Source organism: Hipposideros armiger, unplaced genomic scaffold (assembly GCF_001890085.2).
Source record: "Hipposideros armiger isolate ML-2016 unplaced genomic scaffold, ASM189008v1 scaffold_151, whole genome shotgun sequence".
Classification (NCBI taxonomy): Eukaryota; Metazoa; Chordata; class Mammalia; order Chiroptera; family Hipposideridae; genus Hipposideros; species Hipposideros armiger.
In genome coordinates this window covers 682,573-692,233 of record NW_017731501.1, presented here as the reverse complement: position 1 = coordinate 692,233, position 9,661 = coordinate 682,573, and positions in this window count along the sequence as shown.

Genomic DNA, 9,661 nt, shown 5'->3' with positions numbered 1-9,661 from the left:
GCAGGTGAGAGAACAGTGGCTACTCTTCTTCTGGATGTCAGAGTCTCATACATTGTGGATGGAAAGATTTGGGAACATTGAGTCAGGACTCAGGGCATAAGTGATATATTCATGTCTACTAGATGGGGTTCTTAGATGTGAACAACAGACTCCACCCCAACGAGTTTAAGCTCTGAGAGTTTCATTAAAGGGTACGCACAGCTCACAGAATCACTGAGAGGGCTGATGAACATACTTTAGTCTAAGGGGACCTCCCAGGAGTGCCTCCCAAACCTGCACTGCAGAACTGAACTGCCAAGGGGGCTGTTGCCTCTGCTGGTGAGATAGTGTTGGTTCCAGAATTACATCGCTTTTAATATGATCAGGGAGTCACCAGACCCAGAAGCCAAGTCAGGGAGCCATCAGTGTAGCTGCTGGCTCTGGGAGCATGCCTCTCTACCCTGATGCACATCAGAAAAATGAATGTCTTCCACTCACACTTTCTTGCTACCTAATTTAATTCACAGTTGAAGACAAATGCAAGTGCAGTTTAATGGGAGAGCCTAAATCATATCCAGAATCTTCATTACTAGGGAGTCTGAGAAATCTAACATCCACAGGAGGTTGGAATGAGATTGAGCTAGCTAATCCCCAGTGATGCCACAATCCACCACTTTTGGTAATGAACATTCATCCACATCTTTCCGTTCACTTAGATTTCCAAACAGCAACAGCAATGATACCCTGCCTCACCTAAGTAAGGTGTTAGGTTGGATCTCATGAAATGGCCAAGTTTTGACTTTTTGACTTAAAAATGGCAAATTCATGTGATTTAATCATAACTAGCTCATGTGTGGTCAAACACATAAATATACTTACCCTCTTCTCAAAAGTCTAATTGGTCAAAACATCCATCTATGAGTAATTTTTTCCACCTCTTGTTCCTTTATAATCCAATGTTATTGTCTTCTAACCTATGGAATAAATTAGAAAGAGAGCCATCGCAACCGTAACAAAAATAGAGAGGAGTAAAAGAAATTAGAGAGTGAGAAGGAGGGAGGGAAGGAGAAAGGGAGGGAGGGAGGGAGGGAGAGGGAGAGGGAGAGGAAGGGAGAGAGGAGGGGGGGGAGATTGGAAGAAAGTATGGGTAACTATTACAGTTCTCATGTCTGCAAATGGTCAAGCAAGATTGTAGTTCATATTTATAGTTTCTTCCCTCTGCTACCAATTCCTTTACCCTCAGGCAATACCTCAGTCAGCCTGGACATTTGCTTAGTGTGGTGCCCTAAACAGTTATTCCTGTGGAGTCTAGCCCGTGATAGTCCTGCCTGTACAGGGTTGCTACAGACTTTATTAATTGTTGCCATAGATATGACCATTTTAGGAGGTGCCCTAGAAGATTCCCTGCATTCCAGACATATTTCTGCCTGCCCCTATTGTGTAACAACATGCTTTTCTCACCTTGAAAAACAAGACCAATCACCCTGACTACAAAATAACTTAAAAAAAAATTATTGTTTTGATGGCACAAAGAGCCCAAAGTAGCTAGATGGCAGTCTCAACTTCTAGTTCAGTAGGACAATTATTGTGTCCTCTGGTGAATGATGAGTTCTAAAGCTGCAGAGCTCAAAGTCTCAGGAGCAGGAAGCAGATATTTTGCAAATGGGTCATCAAATGTTGGAGTGAGAGATTTTTGCTGCTTAGTTCCTATGGCCATGCATTCTGGCTTTGGAAGAAACATCACCATTTATTTGTTGCTATTTGGAGTATATACCGCATCCCACAGCCTTGCTGGTCATTGTTCCCAGATAGCACTATAACTGGTCTTTAGTGGGCTATTTCCCCGTTCTATGAGGCCATCTGTTTCTGGATGAAAGGCACATGGTGAGACCAGTGACTCCTGTGAGCATGAGCACATGGCCCTACCTTTTCCCCCCATAAAACAGCTTTCTCTGAGAGAAGCAATATTGTGTGGAATACAATGATGATGAATAAGGCATTGAGTAAGTCTGTAGAAGATAGAATAAGGTCATAGATGGCAGTCAAGGGAGACAAATCCATGTCTAGAACAAGAATATATTACAGTGAGCACAAATTCTCTTCAACAACCCAACAAGCAAAACTCCCAAATTGCTCCTCTACTCCTAAATATGGAACGTAGAAATTGTTGACTATAGCTACAGAACCCAAGACAGACGTGCATATAGGTGCATGATTGAGCGATATACTCTCTCAACTGGGCCTTGAATGATGGATTGACAATTCTGTTATTGTCCTCAGCCAACCCTTCTCCTCTTTGTTTATGTTTTTTCAAATATTTCCCAAACTCATGACTTAGCGCTTTCGCCTTTATTTTCAGAAGATGAACTTTCCTTCCTTTTCAGGAAGGATGTTGAAGCTCTTGAGCCAGAACTCCTACATATCAAGTTGCCCTGGGCTGTTTTTTTTTCCAGATTTAGAGAAATAAGTTTAAGGCTAAAAACTTCACCTAAGTTCTTAAGTCTCATCTCTTCTAGATTCTTGGTCCATCAACTCTCCGTGTTATAATTCTCAACCATAATGTATCTATAGGCTTCTGGCTCCCAGATTGTTAATAAGTTCATATTTAACACATCTTAAAACAATAGTAACAAGGACTGTAAAAACCTATAGCAGACCCTCTTTTAATCCTACATTGTCTTCTACCTACCACCTGAGTCCTTCCCTTTAGTTAAGGCCTTTCAAAAGAAGGGCCTGTACCAATGTCTGCCTTCTCACTTTTTTTTTCCCACTCCTCAGCCTATATAATCAAGTTTTTATTTCCCCCTTTCTCTGAAATTGCTTAGATCATAAATTTCAGACCCATGATATAGTAGCCAAACTCAATGGCCACTCTTACCCTCATCTCATTTGCGGTGGCTGGCAGTATAGACTTCTCCCTTCCTTTCCCTTCCCTCCCAACACTTCCATGACTCCACAGCTATCTGGTTTCCTTCTGTTTCTCTTGATTCATCTAGCTTCTCTTCTGCCTACCTATTTCTTAAATGCATTCTTCAAAGATTGCCACTCCCTGCCCTTTTCTCTTCTTCCTCTTATAGTCCCTGAGTAATCTCCAGCCACTCCAGAATTGTTGAGTTTTTAATTTAACTGTCCCTACATATTGATAACTCTCAAATCTATGATTTTGGCACTGACTTCATTCAAGAATCTCAGATCCACGTATCCAATTGCTTATGAATCATCTCTGGATTAATATACCATAGGCACTCCACACTCAACAAGGCTCAAAATGAAATCATCTCCTTTAACTCTGCTTCCTATCCTACTAGTGACTGGTGATGTTGTCAGGGAAAGCAATGATGTGGTTTACAGTGAGGTGGTAGAAACTGTGTAGGGGGTTAAATAAGATGAGGGAAGTTTGGTTTAAAGAGAACTAGTGGCCTAGAATATCTAGACTAAAGGTAACCTGTGGGCTCAAGGACACAAGCTCAAGCATACATTCTAGAGGACACTGGTTCAAGAACACAGACTAGAAGACACATATTAGAGACACTGGCTCAAGAATATATTCTAGAGAACTTAATCTAGATGAGACAGTCTAGAAGACACAGGCTCAAGGACACAGATTTAAGGACATAGTCTTGAGGACACAGCCTGTGCAACACAGAATTGATAGAAGAATTATAAAATAAGGGGTACTTCTAGAGCAAAGTTCTAGGTCACTGAGGATGAGTATCTGGGGAAAAAAGCAGAGACTTCTTACCTGGAGCAATGATTTTTTATTTCATGGACCAAAGGGACAGTGGTCAGGAGGTCATCTGGCAGAATAAGACATGGACTGTTTAGGAAGGGCTTGCACTGTGCAGTGTTGAGAAAGTGAAGACTGGTAATCACATGAGTGTAGAAACTTACCCAGCCCCCAGGGTTCTAATAAGATTCAATGGTGGAAACACCAAAGACTCTGGATGTTGTACCCTTATTAATGAAACTTTCTGAAAAGGGCCAGGCCAATGGAAAGTACTGTTTACACTCATCAGATGCTACAGTTGTTTTCTGTGTGGGAGCCTTGAATCTCTAAGGAGGATGTGGCTCTTTGAGGGAAGGTAGCATAGCATTTGCATTTTTTGCAACCCCTTTAGGACCTAATCGTGTACCAGACACATTGAGGGTCCTTGATAAATAATATTTGGAAAGAGTTGACCAAATAATTGCAGCCATTGAATCCCTAACACCTGTTATCCATCATCTCTTTCTTCTTTTCACTGAGCCAGTTACATTTGCTATCAGAATTGGGGAATGGCTGGGAATGGGGACTTTGTAAGAAGGAGCAAAAAGAAGACAAAATATCCTATTAAATACCTGAGAATTTCTTTTTTGTAAAATTAATCAAAAGGTATTGATTTAAAAAGGACTTCTATTGGAAAACATTAAAAAACGGAAAAGCACCATGACTGTCGCAGTGTTTTATTTGCAGTACTAGATTCTTACAGCGGACAAAGCTGGCAAGGAAAATTCCAGCACCTCCTCCTACGGTCACGTCATTAGCCAGTGACCTTGGGGATGGAGTCAACCATCTTCACAGAGAAGTTATTACCTCTTGAATCGCCTTTGTTGTCACCATTTGAATGTTGTGTCAGCTTCCATGGAGCACCAATGGCACTTGCCTCTATACGGACAGCACAGAATTTCATTTTGCTCATTTCCTGTTACTAGGTTGGCTTCACTTTATTGCTGGCATGACAGCCTCCTCTTGTTCTGCCCAAAGCAATCAGCATAACTCTGTGAAAGGTGAGATTGGTTTCTGAGTTTTATCTCTAAATTGTGAAAGGGGAGTTGGCATTAAAGAGCATTAAGTCCCTCCTCTGTGTGTTAAATACACTGCAAGTTGAGAAATGATTTCATTTTATAAATTATGGAGCAACAGACTTAAACAACAGCACTGGTGGGAGGATGGTGTAACATGCGTTGCAAATGAATCGTACGGTTAGGAACTAACTGCTCTCTTATCTTCTCTGTAGCCTATTTCCTTCCTCCAAAGATTTCTCCTGCTTGAGCAGCCTATACTTCTGTCCACCTTCCTGACCATGGGCTGGGCTGCTTCTGGGGAACCATGGTGTTGGTGCTAAGACCCTGAACATATTGTGTAGTGAGCATGGTATGTCCTGCCCCAGAGCTCTTGACTGCTCAGGGTCCTCATGCCACTTCAAGTCTCCTGGGATGGGGCAGCTTTAAATGGAGCCCATTCCTGGGAAAGCAGCACTGTGACACAATCTAAGCCTTAGGCCTAAAGGGGCCCAGAGCTTCTGGTGCAATTTCCTACCCTGGTAGGACATTGAGAAAAAACATGTGGGGGAAGGAAATATCTTCCCGCCTCCTAAGTTACATGGCGTAATTCTGACCTTATTTACTTGGGCTTCTGCTTGTGATATCTGTTCAGTTCAGGTCAGTAAGCATTTTTTCCTTTCTTTTTTTTTTTTTTATTAGCCCTAATATGTGCCAAACACTGGGCAAAGAGCTAGATTTATAAAGATGAGCAATATCAAAATCTCAGCTGTTCAGGGAGAGATAATAGACTTGTAGCTAAAGAAATTATGACATTATTAATGTATAGATTAATGACATTGATCAATGTCATTATGAGATATGTAAATCAGAGGGCTGTTTTGGCCTGGGGTGTCTAAGCAGTAATATTTAAGAGAAAAACAGGATTTTCTTAAACAAAGAATTGAGGGTAGGAAACTGTCAATTATATAAAGGCAATAACAAAACAAAGTATCTGTTTTCAAGGAGTTTGCGGTCTTTAATAACACACACACACACACACACACACACACACACACACACACTTCATTATTCTAAAGAGCAGAAAATGGCCCTCAGCTAAGGGTAAACTTTCACAGAGGGCTGCGCTTATTCAAAGCAGGAGGAGGACAATTCCAAGTGACACATTGGTGCAATGGAGGCTGACTGTGACCTGTCCCCCAAGAGGCGTGCACTAAGACATTAAGACTATGGGAGCCGAGGGATGGAGGTAAGGGTTAATGTTTTGATTTAGAAAAGAAGCTCCCTTAGGGCAGAACATTAAAGGGTAAGTGAGACTTCAAAAATCAGAGAATGGGGAAGGACAGCCAATCTTTCTTCCATGCTTGCCAGGGACATTTCATCCCCTATGGAGTTTGTCTTTTGTGCTTGTCCCTTGTACTTGAGGTGGTACAGATCTGAACATCTTACATAAATAAGAGAGACTATGGCAAGGGCAAAGGAGAGTCACACCAGGGAGTGTGGCCCCCAAGACCCCTCCTTCCAACTCTCAGAGGTCTGCCCCATCTCTTACCCACCTTGGCTCCTGTTGGTTGGCTGGGTTGGTCACATTCTTTAAGAATGTCCTTTGAAATGTCCTGAAGACACAACATTCCAAAACAATAAGCAGGGGCTCCGGAGTATAACTGACAAATACTGTTGTCTCTACACATACCAATACAGATTAGAAGCATAAAGTAACAGCGTAAGAAAACTCAGACAGTCCCTTGGAGTTTATGGATTGAGATTAGACCAGATCGACAATCAAATGTTTATTGTACATCATGGGCATACAAAGGACAACTTTCTCTCCAGGAGCTTATGAGTAGGTTCAAATGTGAGGATATAAATACATGAAAAAGTAAATAGCAATACAAGTATAAACTGATGCTATATTCTGAATGTTTCTTGCCCCCCAAAATTCACCTGTTGAAACTATTTCCCTAATGTGATGGTATTTGGAGGTAGGGCCTTTGGGAGGTGATTAGGTCATGAAGGTGGAACCCTCATGAATGGGATTAGTCTCCTTCTAAAAAGACCCAGAGAGCTCCCTTGCCCTTCAGCCATGTGAGAACATAACCTGAAGATGGCCATCTGTGGACCAGAAAGTGGGCCCTCACCAGACACTGAATCTGCTGGCGCCTTGATCTTGGACTTCCCAGTCTCCAGAGCTGTGAGAAATAAGTTTCTGTTGTTTATAAGCCACCTAGCCTATGGTATTTTGTTACAGCAGCCCAAACAAACAAAGACAACTGAGATCTCACAAGATGATGCATGATTAAGTATCAGGGAGTGGTAGAATCTCCTATAAAATGGAAGAAGGAGGCAGTTGGATTAGATGATTTCCTTAGACCCCTTTTTAGATCCATCGTTGTATGAATCTGACAATAAGTGCTTTGAGGTCAGAATTTTATCATCCAAATAGGGTTTCTTCTCTTTCTTTGATTGCATTAATATCAGAAAGTAATTCAGAAGAGCAATAAAGCTCAGTTACCTGCAATAATAGGTATGATATATTACCTGCCTCTTACATGCAGGACACATTATGTTGAGAATATTGACTACTGAATTTACAGAGTACATTAAGCTTCTTTACTTACAAACAAGTTAAGTTCTTAAGGTCATTCTTTATTTTTTAAATTTTATTTTATTATGGTAAAAACACATAACAAATATTTAAGTTACACACAAAGTCTTGTTGACTATAAGTACAATGTTGTACAGCATATCACCCAATTGAAATTTATGCCCATGGATTAAATTTCCCTACCCCTGAAAACCACCATTTCACTTGTATTTTTTAAAAAGATTTTTATTAAAATACAGCTGATATACAATATTGTATTAGTTTCAGGTATACATCATAGTTATTCAAAAGTACCCACCTAGCACTATACAGAGTTATTAACACATTATTGATTATATTCCCTATGCTAAAGTGATCATCATGATAAGTCCAGCAACCATCTGACACTGTAATACACTATCACAATATTATTGAATATTATTGATCTTTTCCCCCTTTTAAAAAATTTCCAATATTAATTTTATATTAGTTGTAAGTGTACAGCATACTGGTTAGACATTTGTATAATTTAGGAAGTGATCCCCCTGACTAGCACCACTTGGCACTATACATAGTTATTACCATATTATTGATTACATTCCCTATACTTTACATCCCACAAATATTTTGTAACTACCAATTTGTATTTCTTAATCCCTTCACCTTTTTCACCCTGCCCCCAACTCCCCTCCCACCTATCACCCCAATAGATCTAGTACCCATCTGACACCATACATAGTTATTACAATATTATTGATTGTATTTCTTATGCTATACCCTACATCCTATGACTACTGTGTAATAACCAGTTTATACTTCTTAATCCTTCCCCTTTTCACACACCCTCAACCCCCCTCCCATCTGGCAACCATCAAAATGTTCTCTGTATTTATGAGTTTGTTTCTGTTTTGTTTGTTTGTTTATTTTGTCCTTTGGATTCCACTTAATAAGTGAAATTATATGACATTTGTCTTTTGCTGTCTGACTTATTACATGATGAACCCAAAGAGGTCCACACCAAGACACATCATAATTAAAATGCCAAAGGTTTAAGACAAAGAATTTTAAAAGCAGCAAGAGAAAAGCAGTTAGTTACCTACAAGGGAGCCCCCATAAGATTGTCAGCTGATTTTTCAACAGCAACTTTGCAGGCCAGAAGGGATTGGCAGGAAATATTCAATGTGATGAAAAAGAAGCACCTATACCCATGATTACTCTACCCAGCAATGCTATCATTTAGAATTGAAGGACAGATAAAGAGCTTCCCAGACAAGAAAAGGCTAAAGGAGTTCATCATCACAAAACCAGAATTACAAGGGATCTTAGAGGGACTTCTTTAAGATGGAAAAAAAATAAAAATAAAAAATATGAATAATAAAATGGCAATAACTACATACCTATCAGCAATTACTTTCAATGCAAATGGATTAAATGCTCCAATCAAAAGATACGGGAAGCTGAATGAATAACAAAACAAGACCCTTACATATGCTGCCTATAAGAGACTCACTTCAGATCAAAAGACACATACAGCCTGAAAGCAGAGGGGTGGAAAAAGATATCTCATGAAAATGGAAACAAACAAACAAAAAGCTGAGGTAGAGATACTCATACCAGATGAAATAGACTTTAAAACAAAGACTATAACAAGAGACAAAGAAGGACCTAGTAATCCACTTGCATTTTAAGATAGTTCTTATATCTAGTTATTTGCAAGTTCAAAGTGTCTCCAAACAAGCAACATTTGACATTTTCTTATCATTCTCAATATATTTTTTTTAAGATTTTATTGGGGAATTGGGGGGAGGGGAACAGCATTGGAGAATTGGGGAAGGGGAACAGACAAGTTTTTGTCCTTTTTGTTCTTCAGTCTAGTTGGGGAGGACGTCGCTTAACTGGTCCGTGTTGGTATTATCATTGTGCTCTTCCCAGGTGAGGCAGTCGCTCGCCAGCCATTGGACAGCCGCTCATGGTGGTTCACAGCAGCTCATGCTGGCTGCCAGCTGCTCACTCTGGCTGCCAGCCACTCACAATAGCTCACGGCAGCCCACTGCCACCCCACTGCAGCCTACACTGTCGCCGGCGACTCAGCAGCCCAGCTCTAGGTCGAGCTGTTGTTCACCATCTTAGCCTTAGAGGGCAGTGTCACTGGCCCTCATGTGGGATTCGAACTTGGGCCCTGCTGCTCAGAGCTGGCATCCTAAGCCAACTCTTTTTTTTTTTTTTTAAAGATTTTTATTGGGTAATTGGGAGGATGGGAACAGTGCTGGGGAATTGGGGAAGGGGAACAGACAAGTTGCTGTCGTTTTGTTCTTCAGTCTAGTTGTGGAGGACGTT